We start from the raw sequence: 12,362 nt of genomic DNA, 5'->3' as shown, positions 1-12,362 counted from the left end.
ATCCCACTACGCTCCTCGAGTATCGCACTGTTATTAATACTACAGTGTGACTCCAGCATTAAAATGTTTGGAAAATGTGTCGGCTTTTATAATCCAGTGTAGAGCAGCATGTGATGATTTGTGCTACAACACCAAGCGCTCAAAGTGACGTCTGCGTTTGTCGTTGAAACTTTCAACTCTTTCATCACTTATGTAGGAAATAAAAAGAGCAGTTGTGCGCCACACGCAGAGCGGCTGTCAGCAGAGTGGCGCAGCGGAAGCGTGCTGGGCCCATAACCCAGAGGTCGATGGATCGAAACCATCCTCTGCTACGTGTGTCCTATGCACGATTCATAAGCGTGCCATTGGGTTAGCAAAGTGCCTTCAAATAGTCTGCATCTCCCTTTCTTTAAATTCTGTCCTGAGTTTCTCTCTCGTGTGTGTTTGTGCAAGCTTGACACTTGCGGGACTCTTTAATCTTCACCAATACGGAGATGACCAAATGTGTCTTCGGTTGTTCTGAGGTCTTTGATAGTTTCTTTGAAAGCTTCAACTGAACCTCGAAATCGAAGCAGTTATGTTTATATTGATTTCTCGCGTTAATCATTACGAACCAGGAACAGCCAGCACACTCGGTCGCATTAGTAATTATGTCACGTCTCTACTTAGCAGAGCATTCAAAGGCCCACTGGAAGTAGTAAAGCACTAAAACACTGCAAAACTGAACTCGGGAAAATCATACTGGGAGCTCTGAGCGATGTCTGCATCCAAGCCATCCAATACGGACTCTGAAACCTTGGAATATCAACCGTATGATGCGCTACCTTTTACCTGGAGCAAAACGATGGAATTAGAAGAATGCTTACCGCAGGATACAACTGTGCCGCTGTTATTTGGAGCACGGTTTTCACTTGCATGAAAACTACAGCAGAACGTAGAAGGATGATCACTGAGGAGTCCACGCGGGCATGCTGAGGAGATTGTAGGTCGTACATTTCAATGATTACTGACATTTGCGCTGCTGGAGGTACAGTAATCAACAAAGAACAGGGTGTGCTACTCTCGAATCCGGTCAGCACATGATGAAGAGCCAGGAAGTATACCTTGTCAAATTGCCGTCAACAGGGACAAGTTAACCACCAGCTCCACCGGCGCCCGGCTAGCTCAGTCGGTAGAGCATGAGACTCTTAATCTCAGGGTCGTGGGTTCGAGCCCCACGTTGGGCGGTGCCCGTCTCCTTATTAACAAAGTTTCCCGCTCATCCTTGAACCTCTTACACCTCGATGGTACCGAGCACTGCGTTTTAATGCACAGGTGTGATCAAACCGAGATGAAAAGGGCGTATCTAGCTCCTTGCCCGAGAGATAAATCAAAGGTTCCGCAGATAATCCCTTGGCTCCGGTCACCCGGACGCAGATAGGAGCTGCAGCCATCATAACTTGTATGAAAACTAAGAAGAGCTCCTGTCTATTTACAGTTTCATTTACTCTAGCGTTTCCTTAAACATTGCGTGTACGAAGGCTAAGAAATTGGAGAGCTATTCTAATACAATAACTATTAGGAATCTTTTCGGCATAACAGTTTCACTGTGATTTTGCAGGTAACACGTACGTTGGGAAAACATTTTGAACGCGATCAATAACCGCACTGGAAAAATGTGGGAAAGAAAGGGCGAAAAGCGACTCTTCAACATGTGGAAATATCTTCCTGAGCGGAGCCCTCTTCTCGAAGCTCAACACTCTGCAAGAGTCACTTCTCCCAACTTGCGCCCGCAGGTTTCCGTAGTGTGCCTGCAAAGAGCCATCCGCTTGAGACAGGTGCACCTCCCGATTTCATTGAACTAAGCTAGATGCACAATTTCTAACGCAGCCTTCATCACAATAGACAGTTCATTTCTCGAAAGCTTGTCGTAAAAAAAGGAAACAAAGAACGAAAACGTATAGCTGACAATCTTCTGAAGATGCAGATTCATCTTTGGGGAAATGGACATTTTATGTATGCAGATGCTTTTCAAGCGCTGGTTTTAGAACGTCGCTGTGCTTCCAGCATCCTTTTCAGCCTTCTAAACTGGCTACCGAGGTGCCGATCACATTGTAAAGCGGTTGAGAGGCCGGAGCTGCTCAAACCGCTCTTGCCGTTTCCCATCAATCAAAAGCACTATGTTGTTTCTTTGTATGGAAAGCTTTTCAAGTCTGGCATCGACACGCACCTTTCCTGAAACGTCCAAAAGGTGAATGCTTCGCAAAGAAATCCAGTCTACCTTCAGGGGGCATGATGTTGAAATCGGAATGAGCCCTGGGTGGGCTTGAAGCAGCAGCTGTTCAGTTAACAGCTGCACAGAAACGCACCCCGCTCTCTTTGTATCATTCGCAAGTTTGTGGTTAAAGAGTAAAAAAGGCTGGAATTCTTCTGCCAGCCGGCAGGATTTCTTCTGCACTCACCCAGAAAAGCCAAGAATTGTATTTCATCTTTCGCAAGCTGTATTTTCCAGGAGGAGAATGAATACTTGCATTAAACTGAATCAAGCCGACAGAGACGCACAGCCGTTGTTTTTCTCCATGGGAAGTTTTTCGTTAAGGAAAAACACCGTTGTCATTTTCTTGCCAGCCGGCGGTATTTCTTGTGCAGCGATGAGCCAGATTTGTATTTCGTATTTCGCAAGTTGTGTGAATTTCTTGAAGTTGAAAGTGAATTCGCTCCAGAAAAGAAATGTCGCTTGAAAGCCGAGGCTGTTTGTTAAACCGCAGGACCTGAGCTTGCGTTCTGTTTCTCATGGCGTTCGCAAAGGCGATTCCTGCCTTTAAAACTGCTGTGTCTGCGACTGAAAGTGGCGTGTGTCGCAGCTTCTAAAGTCTTGTTGACGCTCCTCGATGTTGCTTTCTCTCTGCCTAAGGAAGTTCGATTGTCGCGTCGGAACGGGGAGACCTAATCCTTCCAGCTTTAAGCCACCCTTCAGTCTTCTGAAGGGTGTCCGAGTGCTAGCATGTCATTTGGCTTTTTTTGGGGGGAAGCGGAGAGCGACATTGAAAAAGGTTACCGCCGCCGCCTCGCCCTCCGTGTTAAATGATTGCAAGCCGGCGGCGGCGGCGCTCCCTGTAGTCGTGGCCGAGCGGTTAAGGCGATGGGCTAGAAAGCCATTGGGGTCTCCCCGCGTCGGCTCGAATCCTGCCGACTACGGCGCCCTTCTCCTGTCGCTTCGGCCTGCCCAGAAAAAGGCGGAGTGCCGTTTCTCTCTTCCTGCTTCTTGTACAAACGCTAAATCGCTTGGACCTGCTGCCTTGGAAGTAATGTCTTCAACATCCACCAGTGACATTTCACAGCTGGAAGCACACTGCCACGCTTTTGGCATTGGCATGTCTTGCGCCCTACTTCCAGCCTTTGAAGACCTAAGTATTCAAACTGAAAGAACCGGCTGAATGAGTGTTTGCAGTGCACCAGGAGGAGCAGGGACCATAGCATTGGAGGGGTGAGGATGGCGCAGATGGAAACGTTTTCATGCGCTCCTCTGGGAGGAATGAAAAGAAAAGACGAAACCGGAAACAGTAGTAGCCGCAAGAGGAAGTGTCTTCAAGCGCCAAGCAAGCGCTCCTCGTTAGTATAGTGGTGCGTATCCCCGCCTGTCACGTGGGAGACCAGGGATGGATTGCTTGACGGCGAGCCAGGTTGCTTTTCTCCCATCAGATTCCAACCGCTAATGCTAACGCAGTGTGTGGGAGCTTACATGCTTTTCCTTTCCCGTCTTTTTCGGACGACTATTCCAAAGGGGTAACCTGAAGGAATAGGGGCCTGAAGACACGAGGCATTCTTAAACCAGCACTGGGCTGCACGGCCTTCTGTTGTGATCAGGTTATATTCGAGTCAAAAAGCCAGAGCATCCGCTTCCATCCTATGGAGCACGAGCTAAATCGGAAGAGGCAGGGGATACACCTACGCCTATCGGCGCACGTTCCCCGCGGCAGGCTGCTTCACCCATTTGCACCCGACTGGAGACGGCACTGAGCAAGCTTTTTGTCAGGAGTGGGATTCGAACCCACGCCTCCAGGGGAGACTGCGACCTGAACGCAGCGCCTTAGACCGCTCGGCCATCCTGACGCGGGCCCCCTGTCCCGGGGCGGTCTGATGAGCCACCGCGATCCCACTACGCTCCTCGAGTATCGCACTGTTATTAATACTACAGTGTGACTCCAGCATTAAAATGTTTGGAAAATGTGTCGGCTTTTATAATCCAGTGTAGAGCAGCATGTGATGATTTGTGCTACAACACCAAGCGCTCAAAGTGACGTCTGCGTTTGTCGTTGAAACTTTCAACTCTTTCATCACTTATGTAGGAAATAAAAAGAGCAGTTGTGCGCCACACGCAGAGCGGCTGTCAGCAGAGTGGCGCAGCGGAAGCGTGCTGGGCCCATAACCCAGAGGTCGATGGATCGAAACCATCCTCTGCTACGTGTGTCCTATGCACGATTCATAAGCGTGCCATTGGGTTAGCAAAGTGCCTTCAAATAGTCTGCATCTCCCTTTCTTTAAATTCTGTCCTGAGTTTCTCTCTCGTGTGTGTTTGTGCAAGCTTGACACTTGCGGGACTCTTTAATCTTCACCAATACGGAGATGACCAAATGTGTCTTCGGTTGTTCTGAGGTCTTTGATAGTTTCTTTGAAAGCTTCAACTGAACCTCGAAATCGAAGCAGTTATGTTTATATTGATTTCTCGCGTTAATCATTACGAACCAGGAACAGCCAGCACACTCGGTCGCATTAGTAATTATGTCACGTCTCTACTTAGCAGAGCATTCAAAGGCCCACTGGAAGTAGTAAAGCACTAAAACACTGCAAAACTGAACTCGGGAAAATCATACTGGGAGCTCTGAGCGATGTCTGCATCCAAGCCATCCAATACGGACTCTGAAACCTTGGAATATCAACCGTATGATGCGCTACCTTTTACCTGGAGCAAAACGATGGAATTAGAAGAATGCTTACCGCAGGATACAACTGTGCCGCTGTTATTTGGAGCACGGTTTTCACTTGCATGAAAACTACAGCAGAACGTAGAAGGATGATCACTGAGGAGTCCACGCGGGCATGCTGAGGAGATTGTAGGTCGTACATTTCAATGATTACTGACATTTGCGCTGCTGGAGGTACAGTAATCAACAAAGAACAGGGTGTGCTACTCTCGAATCCGGTCAGCACATGATGAAGAGCCAGGAAGTATACCTTGTCAAATTGCCGTCAACAGGGACAAGTTAACCACCAGCTCCACCGGCGCCCGGCTAGCTCAGTCGGTAGAGCATGAGACTCTTAATCTCAGGGTCGTGGGTTCGAGCCCCACGTTGGGCGGTGCCCGTCTCCTTATTAACAAAGTTTCCCGCTCATCCTTGAACCTCTTACACCTCGATGGTACCGAGCACTGCGTTTTAATGCACAGGTGTGATCAAACCGAGATGAAAAGGGCGTATCTAGCTCCTTGCCCGAGAGATAAATCAAAGGTTCCGCAGATAATCCCTTGGCTCCGGTCACCCGGACGCAGATAGGAGCTGCAGCCATCATAACTTGTATGAAAACTAAGAAGAGCTCCTGTCTATTTACAGTTTCATTTACTCTAGCGTTTCCTTAAACATTGCGTGTACGAAGGCTAAGAAATTGGAGAGCTATTCTAATACAATAACTATTAGGAATCTTTTCGGCATAACAGTTTCACTGTGATTTTGCAGGTAACACGTACGTTGGGAAAACATTTTGAACGCGATCAATAACCGCACTGGAAAAATGTGGGAAAGAAAGGGCGAAAAGCGACTCTTCAACATGTGGAAATATCTTCCTGAGCGGAGCCCTCTTCTCGAAGCTCAACACTCTGCAAGAGTCACTTCTCCCAACTTGCGCCCGCAGGTTTCCGTAGTGTGCCTGCAAAGAGCCATCCGCTTGAGACAGGTGCACCTCCCGATTTCATTGAACTAAGCTAGATGCACAATTTCTAATGCAGCCTTCATCACAATAGACAGTTCATTTCTCGAAAGCTTGTCGTAAAAAAAGGAAACAAAGAACGAAAACGTATAGCTGACAATCTTCTGAAGATGCAGATTCAGCTTTGGGGAAATGGACATTTTATGTATGCAGATGCTTTTCAAGCGCTGGTTTTAGAACGTCGCTGTGCTTCCAGCATCCTTTTCAGCCTTCTAAACTGGCTACCGAGGTGCCGATCACATTGTAAAGCGGTTGAGAGGCCGGAGCTGCTCAAACCGCTCTTGCCGTTTCCCATCAATCAAAAGCACTATGTTGTTTCTTTGTATGGAAAGCTTTTCAAGTCTGGCATCGACACGCACCTTTCCTGAAACGTCCAAAAGGTGAATGCTTCGCAAAGAAATCCAGTCTACCTTCAGGGGGCATGATGTTGAAATCGGAATGAGCCCTGGGTGGGCTTGAAGCAGCAGCTGTTCAGTTAACAGCTGCACAGAAACGCACCCCGCTCTCTTTGTATCATTCGCAAGTTTGTGGTTAAAGAGTAAAAAAGGCTGGAATTCTTCTGCCAGCCGGCAGGATTTCTTCTGCACTCACCCAGAAAAGCCAAGAATTGTATTTCATCTTTCGCAAGCTGTATTTCCAGGAGGAGAATGAATACTTGCATTAAACTGAATCAAGCCGACAGAGACGCACAGCCGTTGTTTTTCTCCATGGGAAGTTTTTCGTTAAGGAAAAACACCGTTGTCATTTTCTTGCCAGCCGGCGGTATTTCTTGTGCAGCGATGAGCCAGATTTGTATTTCGTATTTCGCAAGTTGTGTGAATTTCTTGAAGTTGAAAGTGAATTCGCTCCAGAAAAGAAATGTCGCTTGAAAGCCGAGGCTGTTTGTTAAACCGCAGGACCTGAGCTTGCGTTCTGTTTCTCATGGCGTTCGCAAAGGCGATTCCTGCCTTTAAAACTGCTGTGTCTGCGACTGAAAGTGGCGTGTGTCGCAGCTTCTAAAGTCTTGTTGACGCTCCTCGATGTTGCTTTCTCTCTGCCTAAGGAAGTTCGATTGTCGCGTCGGAACGGGGAGACCTAATCCTTCCAGCTTTAAGCCACCCTTCAGTCTTCTGAAGGGTGTCCGAGTGCTAGCATGTCATTTGGCTTTTTTTGGGGGGAAGCGGAGAGCGACATTGAAAAAGGTTACCGCCGCCGCCTCGCCCTCCGTGTTAAATGATTGCAAGCCGGCGGCGGCGGCGCTCCCTGTAGTCGTGGCCGAGCGGTTAAGGCGATGGGCTAGAAAGCCATTGGGGTCTCCCCGCGTCGGCTCGAATCCTGCCGACTACGGCGCCCTTCTCCTGTCGCTTCGGCCTGCCCAGAAAAAGGCGGAGTGCCGTTTCTCTCTTCCTGCTTCTTGTACAAACGCTAAATCGCTTGGACCTGCTGCCTTGGAAGTAATGTCTTCAACATCCACCAGTGACATTTCACAGCTGGAAGCACACTGCCACGCTTTTGGCATTGGCATGTCTTGCGCCCTACTTCCAGCCTTTGAAGACCTAAGTATTCAAACTGAAAGAACCGGCTGAATGAGTGTTTGCAGTGCACCAGGAGGAGCAGGGACCATAGCATTGGAGGGGTGAGGATGGCGCAGATGGAAACGTTTTCATGCGCTCCTCTGGGAGGAATGAAAAGAAAAGACGAAACCGGAAACAGTAGTAGCCGCAAGAGGAAGTGTCTTCAAGCGCCAAGCAAGCGCTCCTCGTTAGTATAGTGGTGCGTATCCCCGCCTGTCACGTGGGAGACCAGGGATGGATTGCTTGACGGCGAGCCAGGTTGCTTTTCTCCCATCAGATTCCAACCGCTAATGCTAACGCAGTGTGTGGGAGCTTACATGCTTTTCCTTTCCCGTCTTTTTCGGACGACTATTCCAAAGGGGTAACCTGAAAGAATAGGGGCCTGAAGACACGAGGCATTCTTAAACCAGCACTGGGCTGCACGGCCTTCTGTTGTGATCAGGTTATATTCGAGTCAAAAAGCCAGAGCATCCGCTTCCATCCTATGGAGCACGAGCTAAATCGGAAGAGGCAGGGGATACACCTACGCCTATCGGCGCACGTTCCCCGCGGCAGGCTGCTTCACCCATTTGCACCCGACTGGAGACGGCACTGAGCAAGCTTTTTGTCAGGAGTGGGATTCGAACCCACGCCTCCAGGGGAGACTGCGACCTGAACGCAGCGCCTTAGACCGCTCGGCCATCCTGACGCGGGCCCCCTGTCCCGGGGCGGTCTGATGAGCCACCGCGATCCCACTACGCTCCTCGAGTATCGCACTGTTATTAATACTACAGTGTGACTCCAGCATTAAAATGTTTGGAAAATGTGTCGGCTTTTATAATCCAGTGTAGAGCAGCATGTGATGATTTGTGCTACAACACCAAGCGCTCAAAGTGACGTCTGCGTTTGTCGTTGAAACTTTCAACTCTTTCATCACTTATGTAGGAAATAAAAAGAGCAGTTGTGCGCCACACGCAGAGCGGCTGTCAGCAGAGTGGCGCAGCGGAAGCGTGCTGGGCCCATAACCCAGAGGTCGATGGATCGAAACCATCCTCTGCTACGTGTGTCCTATGCACGATTCATAAGCGTGCCATTGGGTTAGCAAAGTGCCTTCAAATAGTCTGCATCTCCCTTTCTTTAAATTCTGTCCTGAGTTTCTCTCTCGTGTGTGTTTGTGCAAGCTTGACACTTGCGGGACTCTTTAATCTTCACCAATACGGAGATGACCAAATGTGTCTTCGGTTGTTCTGAGGTCTTTGATAGTTTCTTTGAAAGCTTCAACTGAACCTCGAAATCGAAGCAGTTATGTTTATATTGATTTCTCGCGTTAATCATTACGAACCAGGAACAGCCAGCACACTCGGTCGCATTAGTAATTATGTCACGTCTCTACTTAGCAGAGCATTCAAAGGCCCACTGGAAGTAGTAAAGCACTAAAACACTGCAAAACTGAACTCGGGAAAATCATACTGGGAGCTCTGAGCGATGTCTGCATCCAAGCCATCCAATACGGACTCTGAAACCTTGGAATATCAACCGTATGATGCGCTACCTTTTACCTGGAGCAAAACGATGGAATTAGAAGAATGCTTACCGCAGGATACAACTGTGCCGCTGTTATTTGGAGCACGGTTTTCACTTGCATGAAAACTACAGCAGAACGTAGAAGGATGATCACTGAGGAGTCCACGCGGGCATGCTGAGGAGATTGTAGGTCGTACATTTCAATGATTACTGACATTTGCGCTGCTGGAGGTACAGTAATCAACAAAGAACAGGGTGTGCTACTCTCGAATCCGGTCAGCACATGATGAAGAGCCAGGAAGTATACCTTGTCAAATTGCCGTCAACAGGGACAAGTTAACCACCAGCTCCACCGGCGCCCGGCTAGCTCAGTCGGTAGAGCATGAGACTCTTAATCTCAGGGTCGTGGGTTCGAGCCCCACGTTGGGCGGTGCCCGTCTCCTTATTAACAAAGTTTCCCGCTCATCCTTGAACCTCTTACACCTCGATGGTACCGAGCACTGCGTTTTAATGCACAGGTGTGATCAAACCGAGATGAAAAGGGCGTATCTAGCTCCTTGCCCGAGAGATAAATCAAAGGTTCCGCAGATAATCCCTTGGCTCCGGTCACCCGGACGCAGATAGGAGCTGCAGCCATCATAACTTGTATGAAAACTAAGAAGAGCTCCTGTCTATTTACAGTTTCATTTACTCTAGCGTTTCCTTAAACATTGCGTGTACGAAGGCTAAGAAATTGGAGAGCTATTCTAATACAATAACTATTAGGAATCTTTTCGGCATAACAGTTTCACTGTGATTTTGCAGGTAACACGTACGTTGGGAAAACATTTTGAACGCGATCAATAACCGCACTGGAAAAATGTGGGAAAGAAAGGGCGAAAAGCGACTCTTCAACATGTGGAAATATCTTCCTGAGCGGAGCCCTCTTCTCGAAGCTCAACACTCTGCAAGAGTCACTTCTCCCAACTTGCGCCCGCAGGTTTCCGTAGTGTGCCTGCAAAGAGCCATCCGCTTGAGACAGGTGCACCTCCCGATTTCATTGAACTAAGCTAGATGCACAATTTCTAACGCAGCCTTCATCACAATAGACAGTTCATTTCTCGAAAGCTTGTCGTAAAAAAAGGAAACAAAGAACGAAAACGTATAGCTGACAATCTTCTGAAGATGCAGATTCATCTTTGGGGAAATGGACATTTTATGTATGCAGATGCTTTTCAAGCGCTGGTTTTAGAACGTCGCTGTGCTTCCAGCATCCTTTTCAGCCTTCTAAACTGGCTACCGAGGTGCCGATCACATTGTAAAGCGGTTGAGAGGCCGGAGCTGCTCAAACCGCTCTTGCCGTTTCCCATCAATCAAAAGCACTATGTTGTTTCTTTGTATGGAAAGCTTTTCAAGTCTGGCATCGACACGCACCTTTCCTGAAACGTCCAAAAGGTGAATGCTTCGCAAAGAAATCCAGTCTACCTTCAGGGGGCATGATGTTGAAATCGGAATGAGCCCTGGGTGGGCTTGAAGCAGCAGCTGTTCAGTTAACAGCTGCACAGAAACGCACCCCGCTCTCTTTGTATCATTCGCAAGTTTGTGGTTAAAGAGTAAAAAAGGCTGGAATTCTTCTGCCAGCCGGCAGGATTTCTTCTGCACTCACCCAGAAAAGCCAAGAATTGTATTTCATCTTTCGCAAGCTGTATTTTCCAGGAGGAGAATGAATACTTGCATTAAACTGAATCAAGCCGACAGAGACGCACAGCCGTTGTTTTTCTCCATGGGAAGTTTTTCGTTAAGGAAAAACACCGTTGTCATTTTCTTGCCAGCCGGCGGTATTTCTTGTGCAGCGATGAGCCAGATTTGTATTTCGTATTTCGCAAGTTGTGTGAATTTCTTGAAGTTGAAAGTGAATTCGCTCCAGAAAAGAAATGTCGCTTGAAAGCCGAGGCTGTTTGTTAAACCGCAGGACCTGAGCTTGCGTTCTGTTTCTCATGGCGTTCGCAAAGGCGATTCCTGCCTTTAAAACTGCTGTGTCTGCGACTGAAAGTGGCGTGTGTCGCAGCTTCTAAAGTCTTGTTGACGCTCCTCGATGTTGCTTTCTCTCTGCCTAAGGAAGTTCGATTGTCGCGTCGGAACGGGGAGACCTAATCCTTCCAGCTTTAAGCCACCCTTCAGTCTTCTGAAGGGTGTCCGAGTGCTAGCATGTCATTTGGCTTTTTTTGGGGGGAAGCGGAGAGCGACATTGAAAAAGGTTACCGCCGCCGCCTCGCCCTCCGTGTTAAATGATTGCAAGCCGGCGGCGGCGGCGCTCCCTGTAGTCGTGGCCGAGCGGTTAAGGCGATGGGCTAGAAAGCCATTGGGGTCTCCCCGCGTCGGCTCGAATCCTGCCGACTACGGCGCCCTTCTCCTGTCGCTTCGGCCTGCCCAGAAAAAGGCGGAGTGCCGTTTCTCTCTTCCTGCTTCTTGTACAAACGCTAAATCGCTTGGACCTGCTGCCTTGGAAGTAATGTCTTCAACATCCACCAGTGACATTTCACAGCTGGAAGCACACTGCCACGCTTTTGGCATTGGCATGTCTTGCGCCCTACTTCCAGCCTTTGAAGACCTAAGTATTCAAACTGAAAGAACCGGCTGAATGAGTGTTTGCAGTGCACCAGGAGGAGCAGGGACCATAGCATTGGAGGGGTGAGGATGGCGCAGATGGAAACGTTTTCATGCGCTCCTCTGGGAGGAATGAAAAGAAAAGACGAAACCGGAAACAGTAGTAGCCGCAAGAGGAAGTGTCTTCAAGCGCCAAGCAAGCGCTCCTCGTTAGTATAGTGGTGCGTATCCCCGCCTGTCACGTGGGAGACCAGGGATGGATTGCTTGACGGCGAGCCAGGTTGCTTTTCTCCCATCAGATTCCAACCGCTAATGCTAACGCAGTGTGTGGGAGCTTACATGCTTTTCCTTTCCCGTCTTTTTCGGACGACTATTCCAAAGGGGTAACCTGAAGGAATAGGGGCCTGAAGACACGAGGCATTCTTAAACCAGCACTGGGCTGCACGGCCTTCTGTTGTGATCAGGTTATATTCGAGTCAAAAAGCCAGAGCATCCGCTTCCATCCTATGGAGCACGAGCTAAATCGGAAGAGGCAGGGGATACACCTACGCCTATCGGCGCACGTTCCCCGCGGCAGGCTGCTTCACCCATTTGCACCCGACTGGAGACGGCACTGAGCAAGCTTTTTGTCAGGAGTGGGATTCGAACCCACGCCTTCAGGGGAGACTGCGACCTGAACGCAGCGCCTTAGACCGCTCGGCCATCCTGACGCGGGCCCCCTGTCCCGGGGCGGTCTGATGAGCCACCGCGATCCCACTACGCTCCTCGAGTATCGCACTG

The 12,362-nt window shown here is 49.0% G+C and overlaps 8 non-coding genes across 8 annotated transcripts; 6 read left to right on the top strand and 2 right to left on the bottom strand.

Moving 5' to 3' along the window:
- The first annotated feature begins 239 nt into the window (after positions 1-239).
- On the top strand, positions 240-311 carry trnam-cau (transfer RNA methionine (anticodon CAU)). The gene has a single exon. It is a non-coding gene; the product is annotated as a tRNA-Met (tRNA).
- An 821-nt stretch (positions 312-1,132) lies between these two features.
- trnak-cuu (transfer RNA lysine (anticodon CUU)) lies at positions 1,133-1,205 on the top strand. The gene has a single exon. It is a non-coding gene; the product is annotated as a tRNA-Lys (tRNA).
- Positions 1,206-3,988: 2,783 nt separating this feature from the next.
- trnal-cag (transfer RNA leucine (anticodon CAG)) lies at positions 3,989-4,071 on the bottom strand. Its single transcript has one exon. It is a non-coding gene; the product is annotated as a tRNA-Leu (tRNA).
- Positions 4,072-4,350: 279 nt separating this feature from the next.
- On the top strand, positions 4,351-4,422 carry trnam-cau (transfer RNA methionine (anticodon CAU)). The gene has a single exon. It is a non-coding gene; the product is annotated as a tRNA-Met (tRNA).
- An 821-nt stretch (positions 4,423-5,243) lies between these two features.
- On the top strand, positions 5,244-5,316 carry trnak-cuu (transfer RNA lysine (anticodon CUU)). The gene has a single exon. It is a non-coding gene; the product is annotated as a tRNA-Lys (tRNA).
- A 2,782-nt stretch (positions 5,317-8,098) lies between these two features.
- trnal-cag (transfer RNA leucine (anticodon CAG)) lies at positions 8,099-8,181 on the bottom strand. Its single transcript has one exon. It is a non-coding gene; the product is annotated as a tRNA-Leu (tRNA).
- A 279-nt stretch (positions 8,182-8,460) lies between these two features.
- trnam-cau (transfer RNA methionine (anticodon CAU)) lies at positions 8,461-8,532 on the top strand. The gene has a single exon. It is a non-coding gene; the product is annotated as a tRNA-Met (tRNA).
- An 821-nt stretch (positions 8,533-9,353) lies between these two features.
- On the top strand, positions 9,354-9,426 carry trnak-cuu (transfer RNA lysine (anticodon CUU)). The gene has a single exon. It is a non-coding gene; the product is annotated as a tRNA-Lys (tRNA).
- The last annotated feature ends 2,936 nt before the right edge of the window (positions 9,427-12,362 follow it).

This window comes from Lepisosteus oculatus, unplaced genomic scaffold (genome assembly GCF_040954835.1).
Source record: "Lepisosteus oculatus isolate fLepOcu1 unplaced genomic scaffold, fLepOcu1.hap2 HAP2_SCAFFOLD_75, whole genome shotgun sequence".
NCBI classification, from domain to species: domain Eukaryota; kingdom Metazoa; phylum Chordata; class Actinopteri; order Semionotiformes; family Lepisosteidae; genus Lepisosteus; species Lepisosteus oculatus.
The sequence above is the reverse complement of the archived record's forward strand: the minus strand, read 5'-3'. Positions and strand labels throughout refer to the sequence as shown.